At 42.6% G+C, this 23,592-nt stretch overlaps 1 protein-coding gene and 1 long non-coding RNA gene across 3 annotated transcripts in view; one reads left to right on the top strand and one right to left on the bottom strand.

The window, feature by feature from the left end:
* rlim (ring finger protein, LIM domain interacting) overlaps positions 1-23,592 on the top strand; it is a 226,983-nt gene that overhangs the window by 66,006 nt on the left and 137,385 nt on the right. The window lies entirely within an intron of this gene.
* Positions 1,427-22,130, bottom strand: LOC124466086. Of its 2 annotated transcripts, none has more exons than XR_006955880.1 (8): positions 21,918-22,130; positions 3,405-3,451; positions 2,995-3,153; positions 2,696-2,783; positions 2,360-2,511; positions 2,082-2,196; positions 1,854-1,973; positions 1,427-1,532 (listed from the first exon to the last, which is right to left on the bottom strand). It is a non-coding gene; the product is annotated as an uncharacterized LOC124466086 (long non-coding RNA). The 2 variants fall into 2 exon arrangements; XR_006955879.1 differs by having other exon boundaries at positions 3,271-3,451; positions 21,918-22,094.

Genomic DNA, 23,592 nt, shown 5'->3' with positions numbered 1-23,592 from the left:
CGCAATAATTTTGAAAGGTTAAACAGTTTTGCTGGAACTACTTTGCTGATTGGAGTATTCACCGAGACCATGGTATAATTCAGATTAATTAAACATTTTAAATAGACTTCAGCAATGAACATCAATTATCCTATTTTGTTTAGTTGTTTGTTTAGAATCGTGATCTCTATTTTATTCTTAATTCATCCAGAATCGTGCAGCTCTGAATACATATAGCTTGTGTATGTGTCATTTTGTTCTATTTAAAGTCATGTACAGTTGGTACACTGTCAGAAATAATGTGCAAAATTTGTACCTTAAGGGGTCCAACAGCTTGTCACTGGGGCAGTCCCCTTGAAGGTACACTAATTGTACCCCTTTACAAGGGTACATATTTGTTCTCTTACAGTTTGTACTAATTGGGAACAAACGTGTACCCCTGGGGACAATAATGGACCTAAATGCTCAAGGACTAAAATGTACCCTTGGAAATGGTACAAATTCGGCCTTTAGAGGGTACTGCCCCAGTAACAAGCACTTTGTACCTTGTGATGGCAAATTTGTACTCAGTACAACATTAGAACAGTCTAAAATAAAGTTGTAAAAACTTTTTTTTATTATATTCATCTATTAATTTTGTTACAGTTTCAACATTATTGAATTATTTATCACTCATACAATTGTAAATTACTATACAATTGTGTCAGTATCACTTTACAATTTATATGAAAATATCACAGCAAAAACACATTTTGTATCAGAATTTCGAAAATACATTTATTTTTTTATACATAAATGCAACACAATACATTTACCAATATATATTTTAACTTGGTACCCTTTTAAGTCACAGATATTAAATGTATAACAATGGATTCCTAATAATGTAAAATGGATCAATGCAAAATAACATTCCACTGAACAACAGCTTTTTAACCTTTTTCCGTTTTAAGTCACAATCATTTTAAGATTTTCAAATGTTTCTAAGGCTAACATATAACTTACCATCACTATTGTACATGTCCAAGGACTGAAAGTCAATTTCCTTTAGTCCCTTTAGTATAGTAGATTTATAACTCGAGTCACAGTGACTGGAAGGGACTTTTCTCCCACCACAGTAATGTTCAGTATACGTTGTAAAAGGACAGGGTATTCTTCATGTAGCTTGGGTAAGCCAAGTTGAAAACAAAGAAGGCACAGAAGGCGGCTGTTACCACTTCCTCAACTCCTGTTCCCCTGCACAGATCCACGCTGTCCACTTTGACCGGAACCGGAACCCTCCTGGTAGAGGCCATCTTCCAGTCAGCGTCTTACATTTACATTTAGTCATTTAGCAGACGCTCTTATCCAGAGCGACTTACAGTAAGTACAGGGACATTCCCCCCGAGGCAAGTAGGGTGAAGTGCCTTGCCCAAGGACACAACGTCATTTGGCATGGCAGGGAATAGATCCGGCAACCTTCGGATTACTAGTCCGACTCCCTCACCGCTCAGCCATTTGACGCCCCTACAGTCTTCCAACTGTACAGTTGGATAGGGACTTTGATGGTCATACTGTTCAAAGAAAACAAATGTTAAAACAATGTTAAGTTATTAAAACCGATAGCTTCATGCAGCTCCTGACCATCATCACAGTTAAGCAAAAACAGTATGAAAGTGTAGTTTGGCTATTTTTTTGTTGGACACAAACAAGCTTTTTAACACCAAACCCCTTTCCATTGGATTAAAAGAACTAACTGGTCAACCTTCTCTTTGAAGATGTGAGGCAACAGTATCAGCGCAGCACGTAAGTCAACGTCATTAAGACATTATAGTCATTTATAGGCTATGTAGTGTATGTAGTACATACAACAACAACAAAAAACTGTGGACTACCTTGTAGATCCTCTGTCAGCACTTCCTCCCTTGCTTCTGTGTACACTTTTGCTAATGGGGATTTTCCTCGCACCAGCTTGACCACCTCAACTTCAACTTCAACTTTCAACTTTATTTATCCTTCAAAAGGAAATTAGTGTGCAGCAGGGGTCAGAAACACACACAAACACAGAACAGCGCCAAATGCCAACAACATTACACAACACAGAACACACAATACAGACACACCTTCCCCCAAACCCCATGACAGGGTCCAATTAGGCACTATGCCAGTGAATCCCTCTTTCCAGCGTCTGTACAAGTTCACCGCAGATGGATGCATCCTGTCAACCTCATCGCACATCTGAAATGAGTTGACAGAAAGGAGAATAATAATCTTTTTCAACTAAATTAGAATTTTGCAACCACACAAGGAGAACCTCAGTTACTATTCACAAACACATCCTGTAAAATATTAGCATGCAAAAAAAACGTTCTAATATATGTAACTACATGGATCTACTCACCCGTGACACAGATCTGCAACAGGCTCCTGCCACCTCTGTAGACTCTCTGGCTCTCTTGTGACCGAACTTCTCTTTACTCCTTTTCACTTCGTCTTCATGAATCAAAGCGGCACGCTCCGCTTTTAATTTGCGTTTAAGTGATGCCAGGTATGCTAACACAAAGACAAATAAAAAACTATTATTGTATCCAATAAATGCATTCAATATTACAATATGCATTATTGTATAATATACCATTAAATGTAAAAAATAAAAATAAATAAAAAGTAAAATAAATAAAAATAATCATAATTACATTAGAAAATAACTAGCATAATATCAAACTTTGTAACTTACATAGCCGTTTCCCTCCAGATCCTTAAGGAAAGGATACTTCACAATAAGTGCTCTGACTACTTGCATATATTCCGCATTGTTGGGATACCTGTAAGAAAGACTAAATTAATTAATAAAGCCATTTATATTCTACCAACACACTGCCATTTGAAACACACATTTGGCCCGCATCTTAACTGGTTGACATTTTCTCACCTCATAATACATGTCTAGTTGTTATTACTTTTATGCAATGATAGTGACGACAACAAACATGGGTTTTCTAACATGTTACATGAATAAAAGACATACTGACTTACATTGTGTGTTCTATAACTGCTTCATGCAGAACACGAATCATCGTATGTCGATCTTTGCCGGACTTCTGACATGCTTCCCTTTTGTCAAGTTTGGTCTGAAGATCTCTCGGGAAAGGTTGAATAAGAAAACCAAGAGGCAGCCTTCAACTTGCCTCATTTCTAATAAGGGATTGGGAAGGGAGGGGATGAAAAACACAATTCTAATTAGCAACCAAGGCAATAATATATTCGTTGTTATACTCCATGTACTCCATTCTCCAAGTGTAAGAAACCTACCTGTCTGTTTGCAAAGGTTGCTCAGTGTTTACATCTGGCACTGGTACTAAAGTAAGTGTTACATGCTTTAGTTCCTGTACAAATGTGTTGAATTTCAGTTGCTTTTTAAATGACCCAGAAAAAATAAATGCCACCTTCTGTTCGGTCAAGCAGCACACTGTCTCTCCATCCACTTTATTGTCTGCAAAGAAGAGCCAAAATAAGCATGTAATTTTTCAGAAGAAATTAAAGTAAAAAATTAAAGAAAATAAATATACACATCCTGTGCAAAAAGCAAGTTTACTTTAACATGCAATGGTGAGCTAAGAACATACAATATTGTACACATCCATAGCTAAGGTAACCCTAACAGGTTACTGTCGACACGGACATTAGCTACAGCTGTAAACAAAATTTGATTAAAAAGGTAGAGGTTATGTCAACGCAGTGTTTCCCACACAGACTAATTTGTGGCGGTGCGCCACAGAATCAACACCGGCCGCCACACATTGCGTTTCGTGAAACATTTTTTTATCGCTATTTAGGTTAAAACACGCAGCGTATTCGTTCAGCTGCATTTCCTTTCCCCTGCTCTCCCTCCGTCACTCATGCGTCTTTCTCACATATGAACAGTCACAACGTCAGCACACGTTAGCAACAATGCATACATACGCCGTTCTAGTAAGACCGAAAGCTATATCAGCGAGCTTTCAGGATTAGTGTCGTAGCTAAAAGTCGAGGAAAGTTGAGGCTACTTTTCGCTAGGTACCTTACTCGAAGGTTCCCCTTCGTTCTTTTTGTGAGAAGTCTCAGGAGCTAGCTACTTACCCGGCGTCCTGGAGCCGACCAGTTAAATAGTTGTTTAGCACTAGCGTGGCTACATGCATAATGCAGAAATGATATATTAGTTGTTGTTAATTTTGTGAAGGTGTGAATCATATAGGATTAATATTTAATGTAACAAATTATTAACAAATTAACTGTGTAACGAATTATTAGCGAAGGAATTATTACGACTCCCCCCCCCCCCCCCCCCCCCCCCCCGGTCTGACAACCCCCACCCCCCTCCCCGCCACAACTAGATTTCTAATCTGTGGGAAACACTGTCAACGTAAGACGTGGGGAGGGAGCAGGGGAGCACACACGAGGGCTTCACTTAACCAAACTAAAGTTAGCCAACAAACTAAAGTTAAACGCTAAAATAGAATTCCCGTAACGCAAAATTACTCAAAAAAACACACAATATTTAGCTCGAAAGGTGAGAAGTTAAAGCTTAACGTGAAATCTGTAAATCAGCTGAAAACGTGGTACAATCATTTTTATCAATGTTTGAAGTGGAATTTGATCAGAATGTTAGCTAAAAACCGGTTGGGATTGGACACAGTGACGTTAACTAACTGACATTAGATAGCTAACCCATGGCTGCCAGCTCTAGCTAATTTTCTAACTAAATAATGCTAACGCCAGCTAGCTTTAGCAATTTGCCGTTCAGTTCGGTAAAAGTCTATTCCAAAAAAAAGTTGTAAAGAACATAAAACGCACTATATCAACTTAACATCAATGTTACCTCTGAATCTTTGTGTTTCTTCTTCAGTCAGAATAAAACCTTTGACGCTAGGATGAAAAAGCTGACTTTTGCGGCTCGCCTCCTGGCATCTGGGAATGACATCCTCAGACGCTTTTACCAGGGGCCAGTTTTGGAGAAACTACTGCTACACTATACATAGGCCATGTGTTGTTTTTAATTAAGCATTTTTTTGATAAGTAGATTCATGTCTCTTGTATGTAATATATTTGTGTATGGGCCATTGCTCCTGAAATAAACATTAAATAAATAAAATGAAAACCGTCATCCTTCAACTTCTGGAGCAGCTCCTCCGCTCAGTTGTTCTCTAGTTTTCGCGCCAGGGACCGTTGGGAGAAGCAAAGTGCTACAACCACTGCGCATGTGTGACTCCCTCATTCAAAAGTCAACATTCAATGTTGCCTAGTACAGTGGTTCTCAACAGGGGGGGGCGCGCCCCCAGAGATCGGAAGGGGGGCGCCATTCACTTTACAAGAAAAAATTACAATCAGACAAAGCATATTTTGTGTAATCAGTGTGTTTTTTCTATTGCTTTTAAAGTAGTACAAAAACAAGTAGTTTAAAGTATTACAAACTGCGTCCGCTCTGCATTTCCCCTCTGCGTCTATGTTCAGTGGCCGAAAGCCGGAGCGGCACATTCCTTGACCGCACTGTATCTGACATACAGGGGAATGAGCTGCGCATGTCCACGCGGTGTTGCCACGGACCAATGACTTATAAGCGTCTCTTTTATTTTAAATTTGAACAATTTATTTGTCCTTGTGTTCTTGTCCTGAGTATATAGGCTTTAGCCATACTCACTGTCACACTCAGTCACACACTGCAGGCACCTTTCAGAAGTCGGTGATTGTAGACCTAGCCTATTTCCATAGTAGGCTAGTTCCAATGGATAAGTTTGTCACGCGTGCGAAAAGGAGTTGTGGCGACGATGTGTCCTCAGCACCAACCACTAAAAAGTCCAAACACATAAATATGATGTTAGCTATCTTCAATTTGGATTTACGGTGGCTGGGACAGATTCTGAACCGCTGCCCCAGTGTGTAATTTGCGCGGACTTGCTGGCTAATGATAGCATGAAGCCATGTAAGCTCAAGCGCCATTTGGAGACAAAACACCCAACATTAAAAAATAAACCTTTAGATTTTTTCAAACTAAAATTGTCTTCCCTTTCCCAACAAAAAAGCAACATAATCAAACACACAACAGTGTCAAACAGATGTCTGGAAGCGTCCTACCACGTCTCGCAACGAGTAGCAAAATTAGGAAAACCTCACACCATTGCCGAGGCGCTGATCTTGCCTTCTGCCAAAGACATATGTCAAATTATGTTTGTAGAGAGTATCCGACATGGCAAGTGACGTTAGGGAGCAATTGCTAGCTAACATCATGCAAAGCCAGTACTATGCCCTGCAGCTTGATGAAACAACTGATGTTGCAGGGTTAGGCCAGCTCCTTACCTATGTCAGATATGTTAAAAATGGTAATATCGAGGAGGACATTCTTTTCTGTCGGTCTCCTCCAGCGCACACAACTGGCGAAGCATTGTTTGAAGTTCTGGATGGGTATATAAGAGACGCAGGCATATCCTGGGATAAATGTGTGGGGATATGCACGGACGGGGCCCGTGCAATGACTAGGAGGATAAGCGGCCTGGTCACTCTTGTCCAGCATTTAGCACCTTTAGCCAAGTGGACCCACTGCATGATTCAGCGCGAATCTCTCGCGTCCTAAAAAATGCCTGAGTGTCTGGACTCAGTTTTAAAGCACGCAGTGCAAATAGTCAATTTTATCAAGGCACGACCATTGAATGCACGCCTGTTTTCCTTGCTCTGTCAGGAAATGGGACCCGAACATGAGCAGCTCCTATTTCACACGGAGGTTCGCTGGCTCTCCAGAGGTCGGGTTTTACATCGCCTCTACGAATTGCGTTCCGAGGTGAAGACATTTCTTGTGGATGCAAAGTCGACTTTGCGCGGTACCTGGACAATCCCCTTTGGTTGGCGCAGTTGTCTTACCTTGTAGACATTTTCGATAGGTTGAATTTGTTGAACACCTCGATGCAAGGAAGAGATGCCAACATCTTACTTTTGTCAGACAAAGTTAATGCATTCGTTGGCAAATTGGATCTTTGGCTTGATCGGCTGATTACAAAAAATGTTGACATGTTTCCCAACTTCACTGACTGTGTTCAAGAGACAGGGATAAATTTCTCTCCTTTGATTGATACGGTCGCTCAACATGTTGAAGGGTTGAAACAACAATTCAGCCGTTATTTCATTGAGGATCTCTGCCTTCGTTTTGGTTGAGTGTGGTGACTGAATATCCTCAGTTGACTGATGCCGCCGTAAAATTGCTTCTTCCTTTTGCCTCGACTTATCTGTGCGAGGCCGGGTTTTCAAAATTGACTGCCTTGAAAACCAAGTACAGAAACCGTCTCCAGGTGGAGGATGACATCAGGCTCACGCTGTCTGACATTAAACCGCGAATTGCGCTTCTTTGTAAAAACAAGCAAGTGCAGGTGTCCCACTGATACGAGACAGGCCACTCTCCTATGACTTGTATGCGAAAGCACGCGAAAGTACGCGAAACCTAGAGTTCTCTTGTTGACAGTAGCCTAGTTCAGAAGCATTTGTCATAATTTGAGCATGTTTCATACCTGTCAGTTAGGTCGATAGTTTTATCAAAGTTCTCAAATCTTAAAAGTTATCAAAACTAATTTAAAAAGTAAAAAAACAAACAAAACAATAAACATCCACCCATCTACCCAAGTAATTAAAAAAGTACAAAAACACATCCTTCTATCTATTAACCCACCCATCCACCCACCTATCCATCCACCCACCCACCCAAAATTTAAAAAGTACAAAAAAAATATCCTTCTATCTATCCACCCACCCAAAATTTAAAAAGTACAAAAAAATATCCCTCTATCTATCCACCCACCCACCTATCCACCCACCCTCCCACCTATCCACCCACCCACCTATCCATCCACCCACCCACCCAAAATTTAAAAAGTACAAAAAAAATATCCTTCTATCTATCCACCCATCTACCCAAGTAATTAAAAAAAGTACAAAAACACACAAAAAACATCCTTCTATATCCACCCACCCATCTACCCATGTATCCAAGTAATTAAAAAAGTACAAAAACACAATAAAACATATCCTTCTATATATCCATCCACCCAACCACCCACCCAAAATTTAAAAAGTACAAAACAAATATCCTTCTATCTATCCACTCATCCACCCATCTACCCAAGTTATTAAAAAAAGTACAAAAACACAAAAAAAACATATCCTTCTATATCCACCCACCCATCTACACATCCAACCATGTATCCAAGTAATTAAAAAAGTACAAAAACACAATAAAACATATCCTTCTATCTATCCATCCACCCAACCACCCACCCAAAATTTAAAAAGTACAAAAACATGTAGGCCTACATGTAAAAACAAAAAATATCCTTCCATACATCCACCCATCTACCCACCTACCCATGTAATAAAAAAAGTACAAAAACATAAAAAAACAAACAACAAATCCTTCTATATCCACCCACCCATCTACCCAAACACCCACCCACCCATCTATCTATTATCAATATAGGATGTGTGTGTATGGGGGGATGGGGCGTGACACATAATGTGGAAGGCTTGGTTCGGGGAGGGAAGGAGGGAGGGGGGGCGTGACACATGACGTGGAAGGCTTGGGGGGGCTTTAGTTCCAAAACGTTGAGAACCCCTGGCCTAGTAGATAAATATTCTTTACTGTCCAATTATATTGCTATTCATTGTTGATTTCACAGAGTGCTTTATAGTTTACCAGCATTAATTAGATTTATTGTTTTCTAATCTCCTAGGTAATGAATTTGAGAACTTCATAATTTCCTTGACAGCCCTGAGGCACTAGTCATCCCCCAACATAATTTTGGTCATACCATGGGTCACACACTGACATCTTTCTTATTGCACCCCTATATGTTTGAAAAATGGTACAGACATGAACCCTTTCTCATGTTTGTACCCTTTCAACCTAGAAAAAGTACAAATGTGTACCTTATGGATCAACTATGACTCTTTAGGGGTCACCAGCAGTTGTACCACAGAGAACATAAATGGACCTCAACCGTACCTTTATTTCTGACAGTGTAGAGCCCGAAAATTGACCCAAGCCAAGGGGCCCCCACCGCCCTTACGGTGCGTGTCCACTACAGTGGAGCGGAGCGTTGGCGTTGGCTTCCAATTCATTTTCAATGAAACTGGGCGTTGACGCTCGCGTACGCTCCCACAATGCCCTACACGAGCGTCAACGCCCGGTTTCATTGAAAATGAATTGGAAGCCGACGCCAATGCGCCGCCCGCTCCACTGTAGTGGACACTCACCGTTAGTCTTCCATTTTTGTTAGTTAATCGTCTGTTAATATGGCTTTGTTATTGCTCACCTGGTTAGATTTTTTAATCCTTGGGCCTATGTGGCCTCTTGGGCATATGTTGTTAAGCAGTTACAAAATAGAATATATTGACGCCTTCGGTATGTTGTTGTAATTTCTTTATTTGTTACCCTGATTACTCAGATCCTCCGGCCCCTGACTTTGCCTCAGTTTCAAGAACCGGCCCCAGCTCCAAACTAATTGAAGAGCCCTGGGTTACATCTTTCAGGCTGTTTTCGGAAGATGCGATTTGCACCAACAGCTTAACACATAACTTGAACCATAATCGGGCCAGGTACAGTGCAGTGTAGGCAGTGTTTTCGATTATTGAATCGTGTACAATTGAATTGTATCGATTGGTTATTCTCCACTGCGGCTGGAGCTCGCTGCTTCACAAAAAAGATATCCAGCCCAGCGAGTGCTCAAAACCAGCTCAAAATACCTGAAAACCCAATATTTTGGGGGTGTACAACGGAGGATTTACCACATTTATCCAATAGATGCCCCCATGAAAATATGACTGGTGAATTATTATTTCTTGTTGTCTGCTATTCTCACTTTTCATTGGTTCATTACAACAAATTATTTAATCATGCCGCTTCCTATCACCACCAAACAGAACACAGAGCAACAATTACTTAATGAAAGTGAGGAGACTTATTACTAAAAGAAGTGTGTGTAGGTTATAAACACTTGCTGCTCGCTCTCCCTACACACTTTCTCCATATGTAGGCTACTGTTACCCTCTCTCCCAGCGCATGTCACCACGGGGCAGAAAAGCGACGGCCGCATGAGGTTTAGAAGTATCCTAAAAACCCGCCACCCGCAACCAATACATTTTCACCCGCGACACTGTTTTCAAAGTAGCCCAATTTGGTTACAAAACCGTGGATATGGCAACCCTGATGCTTCCAATGAACAACACAAAACAAACACATCTCTCTGAAGGCATGAAAAGGTCTAAAATCTTGAAAGCCGATTATCTGGGATAGATCTTTCCAGGTTTAAACAGCATTCAGACATGCGTATCTTCAACTATTTTCAGATTACAATGTATTACATAATTTGAAATCTTACAATCTGCACTTTCACAATCTTTAACAACGGAGACATTACCTTGCCGACTATGGAGGACTTAAACTACCAAAATGAATTCAATACACCATTAAATAATTGCTTAAATGTGTCATTAATTAATTAAAATAGGAATGAAATACATACATGTGTCATTAAATTCATTAAAATACCAATTCATTAAATACATATATTATATTTCACTATTTAATTATTTAATGGTCCTGTAATACTGTGTGGACTATATTCAAATGCAATACGCTAAACAGCGCCCCCAGCTGATTTTCTTTTTCATGTCACAACGCGTTGCAGTGCTTTATGAATTTATTTTATCTGTCAAACTCGCCCATCAAAGTCAGTGGGTGGGGCTAACGGTGCTTCTCATTTACCGTCCTCTAAAACCAAACCCATCTTTTCTACCTAAGATAAGTGATCTGCTTACCTCACTCTGCTCTATGTCAACTAACATTGTCATTGTCGGTGATTTTAATCCAATCCAACCCATCCTGTCAGTTTGCAGCAGATTTCCTGAGTGTGCTTGAGTGTCTTGGCCTGCAGCAGCATGTTGAGGTTCCTACTCACACCAAGGGGCACACTCTGGATCTGGTTATCACTGACTCTGCTTCCATCAGTAACCTGCAGGTATATGATCTCGGTGTGTCCGACTACAAGGTGGTCTCAATGGCCTTGACTTTTAAGCTGCCTACTAGTAGACCTAAGCGTCAAATGTCTTTCCGGAACTGGAAAAGCATTGACACAGCCACTATGACCATGGATCTCCAGCTCATCACCTGCCCAGCTTCTGCATCAATGGATGAATTAGTGGAACTCTATAATACATCCCTGAGCAGTGTTTTTTATCTCCATGCTCCTGTCATGTCAAGTGAGGTCAATTTCTCATGCTCCGCTGCCTGGTTCTCACATGAGATGCGGAAAATAAAAACAGCTGGGCGTGTCCTGGAACGACGCTGTAGACACTCTGGGCTCACTGTCCATAAACTGGCTTTCCGTGAGCATCAAAGGGCCTTCTCCAATTCACTTAAGGCAGCAGGCGTGTGTTGCTTAGGCGGCCGCTTTAACTGAAAAGTGCTGCGGGAAATCCTGAAAGTTAATCAATTGCTGGTCTTAAACATACATCTTATGTATTTTGTGGAGGTTTAAAGGTATGTAAAAAAAAAAAAAAGACACTTTTGACATATTTTCATAGCCTTATTGTAACATGTATTACCAGTAGCAGCTCAAAACCATATAATTTACAGTTTTTTAAAATAAAATAATCAAATTCATATTGAGCAGAATTAATATCAGCCTATTGGTTCGGCCCGACACAACGGTCCCAATTTCTCATGTGGCCCTTCGGGAAAATGTATTGTCCACCCCTGCCACAGACAGTAGAAAGGGTTACTGTGACCAAAGAGTAAGTAAGTAAGTAAGACTTTATTTATATAGCACTTTTCATACAAGAATTGCAGCTCAAAGTGCTTTACATAAAATCAACAAAAACAATAATAAAGCGTTGATCGAACTAGTCGCATTCTATCTGCGGTCTCTCGAATCCGTCTTAGATCCGAGCTGCCACTTGCAGTTTCTAATACACAAACATGACAAGGGGGTAGACAGGACAAGAAGAAATGTTCAGCATAACATGAGGAGAGAGAGGAGAAAAAAAGGCAACCCCCACACTATGCTCCTAGAGGAGTACAGTGTGGGAACAGGCAAAAAATACCTCAGCACATAAGCACATACATTGTACAACATTACAGAACCACATGACTTGCAACGGGGAGGGGGGGAGGGGTATGGACAAGCAGCATCTGGACATGCAGCCATACTAGGCGCTGGTCACAGACCCGCCAGCCACACCGGGGGAACAAGCGGGGGAACAAGCAGGCGAAGGCGTTGGATGGGGGAAGGGGTGTGCCTGGGTTGGCGCCTTCGCCTAGGCCACAATCAGTCAGATTCTCAGTTTGCAGATAGTATTGCCATGGAGATATCCTTGGTCATGACCCAAGACAGAGACGCAATCCACAAGTGAAAGTTAGTGTATGAGTAGGCCTGGGTTGTCACCATCGCCTAGGCCACAATTAGACACTTCTCAGTTCGCAGATTGTATTGCCATGGAGACAGCCTAAATCAGGTCCCAGACAGAGACAACAATCCTCAGGTGTAGGAAGGGGGGTAGGGAATGCAAGAGAAGTCTCGCTGCAGCGCTCTTCAGGGGAGTTGTTGTTCCAGCAACGGCCTTGGCCAAGGCCTGTGCTGGTTAGGGTGCCGAAAGCAGATAAGATTGGGGTTGTTTGGTCGAGTAGCCGCATTCCAATTTGCACGTCTACTCCTTTTTCCACCGGTCTCCGTCGGTCCAATCATGTCGGCCAGCTTTAGGGGGCTTTTTTACAGCTGTAGCCATTTCCTCAATTTTTCGATATGCCAGGGCAGCGCCTAATCCAATCAGCAAAAGCCTGTAATCGTGGATCCAAATAGGTAGATGTCTTCATTGTCCTCCACGGAAAGCGCCCCTGGACACCCGACGCGTCCATCGAGTAGCCAGCTGCTAACCTCCCGTCAGGACAGTCAGGTTTCCCCCGAACCCAAGATGGTGTCAATTGCATTAAGAGACCAGCTGATCAAATCCATGATTTTTAGTTCGGAGAGCGGTGCGGAGAGAGTCTCTCAGTATAGACACAAGACACAGGACTAGACAATACGATAGAAGCCAAGCAGGGAAGGTCAGGGGAGGAGAGGGAGAAAATGCGACCGCCTTCGTCGAGAGCCAAAGAAAGATTGAGCCAAAGAAGACGTGGAATCGACAAAACTGGCAACTGCAGTACTCTCTGTACCCTTAAACAAGCCATAAATGGTAAGACAAGGACATTCTAGCAGAACCATTAGCTTGCAAACGCTCTCAACCTCCTGTTCAAATCATTTTGTTTTCTTTCGCCCACCTCCACTACCCTATCTTCTACAGAACTCCAGGAACAATAGCCAGAAGCATACTGTTTTTGCCAAGCCTGCCTGTGTGCATATAAAGCGACCACTGGTGCTGCTTAGGACCAGGGTATTGGGCAAATACAAACAGAGAAGGTAGTGGCCACTGTGACTGCTCTAATGAACCAGTGTACTGACTCATTCGCTCTTCCTATCACTTTGTACCACTCACTCCCTCCCCCTTCCTCTCTCCCTTGCAGTCTACTGTGACTGTGTGGATCACAGCTGCCACCCGGAATACCAATTACTGGGGAGTGGAGTGGGGTAGGGAGAAGGAGAGAAACATAAAAACAGAGTAAAGTAGGGGGGTGGAGGTAGAGAAAGAAAGATTGAGACAGAGGATAGAGAAAGTGAGACTGAGAGGGCCAGTATCTGGCCAGGAGAAGCTTAGTCTCATGGGCAGAGGAAGAGAGAAAAAGAGATAGGGTGATAGCGGGATAGATTTATTGTGTTTGAGTTACACAGGTGATGCAAACACCCAAATAAATATATTGATCTGGCAACATTAATGATGATCTGCTATCTTGCTGTCTCTTAAATCCCTTTAACCTAAAGGCACCATCATCTAATTTTCTTTCATTCTTGCTTTTTTCCTTCTGTTTCTTTCCTCCAAACGCTACACAATTCTCATGACGACCTTAATGAGCCGACCAATACTGCATGATACCTCTAATTTGAGAAATTTCCTGCACAGACATAATTAGACAAAGTAATTAGACTGAAGACTTTGCAGTGCAGAGTCCTTGTTAGTTCAACATATCCGCCTACCTGAGGATGAATAAAATAGGCAGTCCGTCAAGCGCATCTCTGATCATTTTGTTCACTTAGTACTGTGACATATTGATGCTTCATGTAGCTAACTGAGGGGGCAGATGAGAAAAAACATCACCCCAGCCTCTTTGTGTCCCCAGCTCGACTGTGTCCTCTGGGTTACTGAGGGTTAGCAGGTTGCTCTCCAACAGGGACACAAGCTCGTTTTTCCTGCTGCTTATAACAAGAGATACATCCTTTACAAATACAAATAGAGAGAGAGAGAGAGAAAAAACGGTGGGAGTGGATGGAGAGAGGAAGGTGTGAAAACAGTGGTAGAAAAAGTATTGAATTATTATTTAGATAAATGCTTTTATAGATTGAATTAATAGAGCAGATAGATACCTACTCAAAATTGTCCTGAGTGCTTTAAGGGAGAAGCAGGAAAAAGTGAAATAGGGAGGGAATTATGAAGGAGGAGTAAATTAATTTGAGTAATGATGGGGAAAGGGTTAGGGTTAGAAAACCCACGGCCTCCTGAGGAAACCTCATCTCCACAGATATGCCAGAACAACTGAATCCAAGAATAATGGAATTCATATTTTGTCAGCGTTAAGTACTTTCTAGAAGGAAACTCAAATTATCAGAAATAAAACCCCAGGGATGGAGAAAAAGTGTTACATTTTGATTGAACTTCATCAATTTGTCTACACTGGTCAGAAACGTTCTCCTATGCTCCTATCCTTGAGCCTTGTTGCCCTGGGCACAGAAAATTGTTAATCCGGCCCTGACTAGATTCACGTTAATAATAATTTATAATAATTCATTTAATTAATAACGCACTCAACATTCAGCTGAATCTCAGAGTGCCACAGTCCATAGTAAGAACACAGTTAAAAACAAACTATAATAAAATACATTTAAAAAGTAAGAAATGCCTTTCTGAATAGAAAGGTTTTTAGGCCAGTCTTAAAAGAGTCCAGTATTTGTGTTGCCCTTAGGTGGTCAGGGAGGCTGTTCCACAGGTAGGGTTGCCAACTTTCTCAACCCCAAATGAGGGACACTTTCTTTCAGGTGCGCACACGCAAATGCGCGCGCGCGCACCAACAGCTGACCAACAATAACGGAAATCGCAAGCTTTCAGTAGCCATAAACCTACTAATTTCAGTGTAATTTTGCAACCACTACTAGCTACTCGCTTGGATGTATTGTTCATAGTAATAGTCGAGACAATTGTTACAAGTTTCTTCTTTTGACACACAATAACGCTCACCAGTGGCCAGTTCACACACACTGTCACCAACAAGCAACAACCGTGTCCCATAGCAAAGTTTGCGTGAGTTTTTGCGTGTTTGCAGTAGCCTATTAGCCTATTGTCCGGTGAGGCTGTGATTGGAATACGGGACTGGAGCTGTCCCTGACGGGACAAATCAAAATCACCCATAATTCGGGATGTCCCGGACAATTCGGGACAGTTGGTAACCCTATCCACAGGCGTGGCGCTGCCGTGCAAAAGGCCCGGTCGCCCATGGTCCGGAGCTTGGTTGTGGGGACCCGGAGGAGCGAGCTGTTTGTGGATCTGAGGGTGCGGTTGGATGTTTGGGGAGTAATGAGTTCTTGTAGGTAGGGAGGTACATGTCCATTTATGCATTTATGGGTGAGTAGTAGGACTTTGTTGTCGATACGGAATGAGACAGGGAGCCAGTGTAGTGAGTGTAGGATGGGTGTTATGTACTCATATTTCCAGACTCTCATCAGGATCCTGGCAGCGCTGTTTTGTAAGTATTGCAGCTTCTGGATGTTCTTGCCAGTGATCCCAGTGAAGAGTGAATTACAGTAGTTCAGTCTTGAAGAGATAAAGGAGTTTGGAGATGTTTTTGAGATGATAAAAGATGGTTTTGTACAGGTGTTTGATACGGTCATTAAAGGTCAGGTGAGGATCAAACTTAACTCCTAGATTAGTGACTGTGGAGGAGAGGGGTATGACTTGTCGAAGGTGAGATGAGTTATGGAGGATGACTGCACCTGCTATGGAGTGCCAACAAGTAGGGCTTCGGTTTGCTACTGTTTAACTGGAGAAAGTTGTTTTTCATCCATGCCTTTATATCCCCAAGACAGGCGGTGAAACATGACATGGCAGCAGAGGGGCTTGGGGCGGTTTTGATGTAAAGCTGCGTGTCATCGGCATAACAGTGGAAAGACATCCCTTGTCTGCTGATGACATGACCAAGGGGGAGCATGTAAATAATGAAGAGGATGGGGCCGAGGACCGACCCTTGTGCACCACAGGAGACAGGGAGCAATCTGGACTTGTATCTTCGACACAGCCCTGTTTCCACAGCCAAATGTTCCCACATTTCTAAGAGCTTTTTCAAAATTAAGGACTCACCTTTCCATAGCTGGTGATTTGAAGGAGCTAGCTAGCTTCTAAACTCTCTTGACCCTAACCCTGAATTAATCAGGGAACATAGGTCTGTGGGAACATAGGGTAGTGGGGACATAGGGCCTAATATTCAAAATTGTCAGTGAAAAATAAATCCTTAGAAATGTCGGAACATAAGGGCTGACCCCGCATCTTCCCAGTGAGACATATTCAGTTCTGCCAGAAAGGTAGGACTGAAACCACTTGAGTGCAGAGCAGGATAGTCCAATGGTGGTGTGGAGGTGCTCTAGGAGGATAGTGTGATCCACTGTGTCAAATGCAGCAGTCAGGTCCAGGAGGATGAGGAATGAGGGTGATCCTGCATCAGCTGTCATCAGCAAGTCATTTGTCACCCTGAGCAAAGATGTTTCAGTGCTGTGGGCTGAACAAAATCCTGACTGAAGTTGTTGTGTTTGAGGTCAGATCAGATCAGAAGGATTTTATTCGCCATGAATGTTTGCACAAACAAGGAATTTACTTTGGCAGGGAGGTGCATACATTAAACATATAGGAATATTGAAACTTAAATATGTGGACTAACTATACAAAATGAGCTAAGTCTAGCTAATACTAAGGGGAATAAAAAATAAAATATAAGTAGCCCTAATTTACAATCTAACCTAAAAATACAGATAGCGCAAACGATACAATAGTGCAAATAGAAATGTGCAGGGTGTCATTGTGCAGATTGTGATTTAGCAGGTGGTCCTGAAGTTGAGAAGCAGCTACCTTCTCTAGCACTTTGGACAGGAAGGCAAGGTTGGAGATAGGCTTGTAGTTTGCTAGAACCTCCGGGTCCAGGGTGGGCTTCTTGAGAAGGGGACAGATGACAGCAGTGGGACACAGCCAGACTGAAGGGAAAGGTTAACAACTTTGGTGATGAAAGGACTGAGAGTGGGGATATGTGACTTGAGCAGAGCAGTGGGGATAGGATCCAGTGTACAGGTACAGGATTTAATTTTTCTGACGATTTCCTCAACAAGGCTCTCCTGAACCTCAATGAGATGTAGGGGAGACGGCACACTCACAGATAAGGTGTTGGTGTCAGAGGGAAACAGAGATGGAGAGCTGGACATCACAGAGCGAATGTTGTTACATTTACATTTATGCATTTAGCAGATACTTTTATCCAAAGCGACTTCCAAGACAGAGTTTTACAAAAGTGCATAGGTCACTGATCATAACAACGAGATAGCCCCGAACATTGCGGGTACCCAAACATGTAGCATACATTGTGAAACCAAATATGTCCCAAAGGGAAGAACAATAAGAGCATGTAGTTAGACAAGTTACAATTGAACAGCAAGAACCTCAAAAGTGCAAGAGTGTACCTGTGGAAAAAGGAACAATAATATATTTAACAGCGAGTAGCTGTTGACCTTGGATCTGAAAAAGTCAATGAAACTGTTGCATTGCTCCTCTGTAGCCTCAGTTGAAGAGGATGGTTGTGGCTTCAGGAGATGGTTTATGGTGAAAAAAGCTGTTTAGAGTTGCCAGGGTTTTTATTGATTAAACTGGAATAGAACTGAGAGCGAGCATCAACTACGTTGTCAAAAATAAATAAAAATAATGTTGTATTTTTTATAGCAATATCCACCGTGTCACTCTGTCGTGTTCCATTCCAAAACGCCAGTCTCCCTTCTTTGCAGAACACAGTCTATCGCACAAACTATCCCCCCCCCTCCCCGTCTGACGGCAAACCCCACCTTAACTAACACATTTTCTGCGGGAAACCATGACTTTATACAAAAGCAATAAGTGCTTTTGATATTTTCCAGTTCAGTTCTTCTTACTCAGTGAGAAAAATCCAGTCTGTCTTGGGCTTGAACAAGTGCATTGAAGTCTGGTTGAATATCTGAGGTAGATATGCAAAGGACAGCTGACAGGTGATCATCAGGGTCTGCAGTTTAACTAGCAAACCATCAGCGGCCCACGCCCACTCTGCATCGGTCAAGTTCTTGTATTCACGTGTTTAGTCCCGTAGTGCCGATTCAAATTGTAATCCTTTAACACAGCGATCTGTTCTCTAGAAAATATGCACACAGCTTTGCCTTTGACTTTAGTAAACAGATACTTAGAAAGTCCATGTCTTGTTAAAAACTCTACATTCTGTATCAATCTTACGTTTTTTACCGTGAGCGGACATTTTCGAGGGCTACCCAACAGCTAACTCAGGGCCTAATGTACTAACGCTTTTGCGCCCACTTCAGGCGTATTTGTTTTGCAACGTGCACGTAAAAGCATGGCAAGGTATGTACAAACATGCCGCACTGAGGTAAAAGCGCAGACTGCCTTTCGCGGAAACTGAAAATGGCAAATTGCGCTTTTCCGTGTCATGCATATGTATTCACGGGAGGTTCAGGCGAAGGTGGGAGTTTCCCATAAAGAGATTGGGAGGGGATGCGTAAATTGCGCCTAATTATGTATTCCGCGGTATGTACAAAAAACGCCTGTGAAAGTGCACCTCTATTTTGCTGTGTAAATTCTCCGCCTGTTAAAAGCAGGCGTAAACCAGGATGCAAATATGCCTCCTGGTGAAATGGCAGCCGTAACCCGAGCAAGAAGAAGACATAGGCCAAAGCATTTTTGCCACAAGGATCACACTTTTTTTGTTGAGTGTACACAAAATCATTAAGCGTAACAGATTAAGCAGCCTTGCAATATTACAGTTACTGGAAGAAATCAAAGATGACATTGAATCTCCGACTCAGTGTTCACATCCCATTCCAGCGGTTGTTAAACTCCTTGCTACATTACAAATATTGGCATCAGGATCATTTAAACATTCATCGCTGTTTTGACTTTGGTTTGGTTGCTTATCCATGATAGAAAGAGAGGAGGCCAGTCAATTGCGCGTCTAAATGCTCGCAATGTACGGGATAGGGGGCGGAGAAAGGCGCTGATTACACGATGACCTACAGGTTTCGTAAATACAAAGTACACTGAAGTATCACTGCGTAGGCGCACATACAGATTTCCTACAGCTCAACACATTTATTTATTTTTTATTTACCCCGTAAAATGCCCAGGTCTGGGGGAATGTGAAAATCTCTTTCTCTCCCCACATCATACCAAAACAGCAGTAGATGTGCCTAACCTTTTAAATTGCAGAAGATTCATCAACCATGCAAATAACTAATTGATCTTATCAACTTTATGAAACTCCCATCACTCCCTCCTTTTACAGGCAACCTAGCCCCCAATGCAGTTACACACTTGTCTACTTCACCAGGATACAAGTCAAATGTGTCTATTCTTGCAGGAGGGTTGGGAGTATGGAAAAGTGTGTGTGAAAGTGTGTGTGTGTGTGCTTGTAGGGTGTTGATATTGTTTATGAGGCTCTTTTGGGATGCAGAGGGGCATTGAATGGAGTAGCTCAATAGCCTGGGCCATTTTAATCACCTGTCTCTAAAGCTGCATTGTTCCTCAGGCCCCAGACTAAAGCCTTATAATACCCCACTGCATATACAGTAGGGGTGGAACGGTACATGTATTCGTACCAAACCGTACGATACGGGCGTCACGGTTCGGCTCGTGAAATTACACGGAGAATACACGGTATAAAAATGTATGAAACTTGCGTGCAAATTAATTAATGTAATGCGGAACTACTGTAAGATATTCGTGTTCTTTAGGGACAATCTGTAGCCCCGCCTTAGCTCTGAAACTGATTGGCGCCGCCACATGTGTAGCCGAGCTGTGCCTGAGTGAGTCAGAGATAGCTAGCAGCAGCAGCACTAAAGACGTAGCCTATGCAACGCTAGTGCTAAATATGAATGTTCGTAGTGTAAGTATAGCGAAAAATAGCCTAAACTTTACTAGACTTTTAGCTGCGGTACTAATGCTGAGGGCTCGCTGATATTGCTGTCTTACTAGAACGTGCATTTAGTCTAGCAGACGCTTTTATCCAGAGTGTAGTATCTATGAGTTGTTGCTAACGTGTGCTGACGTTGTACACACCCGTCCGTCCGTCCGTCCGTCATCTGCCGCTTGTCCGGGGATCGGGTCGCGGGGGCAGCGACCTAAGCAGGGAGGCCCAGACTTCCCTCCCCCCGGCCACTTCCGCCAGCTCTTCCTGGCGGACCCCGAGGCGTTCCCAGGCCAGCCGAGAGACATAGTCCCTCCAGCATGTCCTGGGTCTTCCCCGGGGCCTCTTCCCAGTGGGACGTGCCCGGAACACCTCACCAGGAAGGCGTCCAGGAGGCATCCTAATCAGATGCCCGAGCCACCTCAGCTGGCTCCTCTCGACGCGGAGGAGCAGCGGTTCTACTCTGAGCCCCTCCCGGATGACCGAGCTTCTCACCCTATCTCTAAGGGAGAGCCCGGACACCCTGCGGAGAAATCTCATTTCGGACGCTTGTATTCGCAATCTCGTTCTTTCGGTCACTACCCATAGTTCGTGACCATAGGTGAGGGTAGGAACGTAGATCGACTGGTACATAGAGAGCTTCGCCTTTCGACTCAGCTCCTTCTTCACCACGACGGACCGATGCAGAGCCCGCATCACTGCGGACGCCGCATCGATCCGCCTGTCGACCTCGCGCTCCATTCTTCCCTCACTCGTGAACAAGACCCCGAGATACTTGAATCCCGATCCTGAGGTCAACAAACCGGACCCCCTCAACACCCTGGCTGCGCCTAGAAATTCTGTCCATATAGGTAATGAACAGAATCGGTGACATAGGGCAGCCCTGGCGGAGTCCAACCCTCACCGGAAACAAGTTTGACTTACTACCGGCAATGCAGACCAAACTCTGGCACCGAACTCTGGCACCGGTTGTATTATTACTTTATTCTTCTACCTTAAGTAGGCCTACACCATCTCTTGGTCAGTTTTTGGCACTTTCTTCACGAGGTGCAATTTGTACAACTCATTTACTTGTAACTGGGTATACATGAGATTACATTAGCTACATTTCACAGTTCCACATGCAAAATTCACTTGCCAATATAATAAACATCTTACTGTATACAGCATCCATGCTCTGTTCAACAGGATCAGAATGTGCAAATCGTTTTTTGAATATTAATTATTCTAACAATGTCAGTGTAACTGACAATTCTGTACAAGCCTGTAAATAAAAGTAGATGTTGATAGAACTACCAGTAGCTACATAAATAATTCTCTGCATCCATTTCTGCGGCAGCAGTCAATGTCTCTTCGTCATCTTAACCTGTTTTGCGTGCGGGCCCGCGAAACACTGCCCCCTCCTCCCCCAGTTATTACGCATTAAAAATCATAAATATTTTTTTTCGACTAGTACACATGTTATACATCGTTGGAAAGCTACGACTCTTGTGCTTCCATTGAAATAAACCAATTCAAGCTCAACTTGCAACAGAAAGTAGCGTCAACGTCTTTGTCCGGTGACCGTTCATTCAACAATGCCAGAGAAAAAAGTTGTACTTACCTTCGATTACTTAGGAATGTCCAGGTATGCACACAACTCATCAAAACCTCATCTGCTTACATTCCCAATGGTCCAAAGTATTAAACCATGTCGAGTTGTTGTCCAAACAAAGAATTATATCCACACATAGCCACGATCTTGTTGCTTCATTGTTACTTCGTAAAAAAAACAATTCTGTCTCTCAACGCACTTTAGCTCATAGCATGAGATCTGGGTCAAGTAGAAACACGGGGATAGTCTTAAAATGGCCGCTACACTCTGACCTTTTGATAGACACCTTGGTTTAGCCAATAGGAGCTTCCATGCCCCGGTGACAGTCTTCTAAAGCCAACTAGGTCTGTGCGTCCAACCCGCCCCCCGCCCACCCCCCCCCCGCCCCCTCTACACGATTTTCTCTAACTGGCTTGGACTGAATCTGAAAAGAGCTAGTTATCCTTGTAGCTTAGCGCTAGCTGTAAATGGCGATACCCCTTATGCCAGGTTTTGTGGAGCCTTCAAAATAAAAGGCGATTGCGCAATATGTCAGTGTTCTTTGTGTGCCAATCCTGGGAATCAGATAAATCACTCCAATGTGTTCATGCTTCAGTTTTTGTGTTTCAGTAATACTAATGAGGGATTTAGCTGTTATATATGATAGTTCTAAGGACCACCTTTCATTAGAGATAACAATTATACCTTTTTATCCTAAGAATTTGACCTTGGTTAGAATGGTCATTCTGGAGTCTCCAAAAGGCCCTTTTAGAAAACGCCTGGATGTACTCTAATAAAAACGTGTCAAATATGAATATATTGTGGTATTATGTTTGACTTTTGATCTGAATTGGGTAAGGCTTCAACCTGTGGTCCAATTCTGTCTTCCAGCTAATACCTACCACCTCTAGGCCTCTTCAGGCCTCTGTTTTCAAAACAAAATCCAGGCGGAAATAAAAACTTTCACTTTCCTTGTGTTCAAGCTTCTATTACTCAACACCAGTAGGACTGACAGGGGTCCTGACAACAAGGAACATAACTTCAGAGTGTCAGCTTTCAAAAGAGTCCATTTACATGCATGTACTCCAAATGGTTCAAGAACAGCTTTCAATTTACTTTGGGCATGCTGTTTAGGCGTTTTTAGGCACATTTAACAGTCTCCAGAACAGGTTAATCATCATCTTTTGATGAAAAGCATTCTGTTGGGGGAAACTGCTACTACAAATTGAAATAGGCACCAATTGATATTTACTTTGTATTATGTCGAATATGATTAAAACTAAGGTTACGTCGAGGCTACAATCACAAGCGTAGGCTATAGCCTAAGCAAAATATGCGTTACCTGTTTGTAGTATGTTTTTACATTTAATAAAACATTGAACACTTTTTCTCCTGTAATGTTAACAGACAGTGGGGTTAAATGTTCAATAAATGGACTGGCTATTGCCTTCAAATTATGCATTGACTCGGCAGCGATTGTCTCCCACGCCACTTGTATACGCTGCTACAGCCGTGTTGCTTTTTTCCTGGAATATGTGCTCGACCATAAACAAGAAAAATAAAACTTGTATCTGAAGTTTGGTGGCGTATGCAACATTTTTTGTCGCTGTGTACCATGGTGGATCCTAGTATCGGAGCTCCATTGATGTTGGCTTTTAATATTTTTCATGCCCGCGCTTAACTCTGAGTTGACGTACTCCGAGTT

This window comes from Hypomesus transpacificus, unplaced genomic scaffold (assembly GCF_021917145.1).
Source record: "Hypomesus transpacificus isolate Combined female unplaced genomic scaffold, fHypTra1 scaffold_64, whole genome shotgun sequence".
Classification (NCBI taxonomy): Eukaryota; Metazoa; Chordata; class Actinopteri; order Osmeriformes; family Osmeridae; genus Hypomesus; species Hypomesus transpacificus.
Note: the sequence above shows the minus strand (reverse complement) of the source record. Positions and strands in the feature narration are given on the sequence as shown.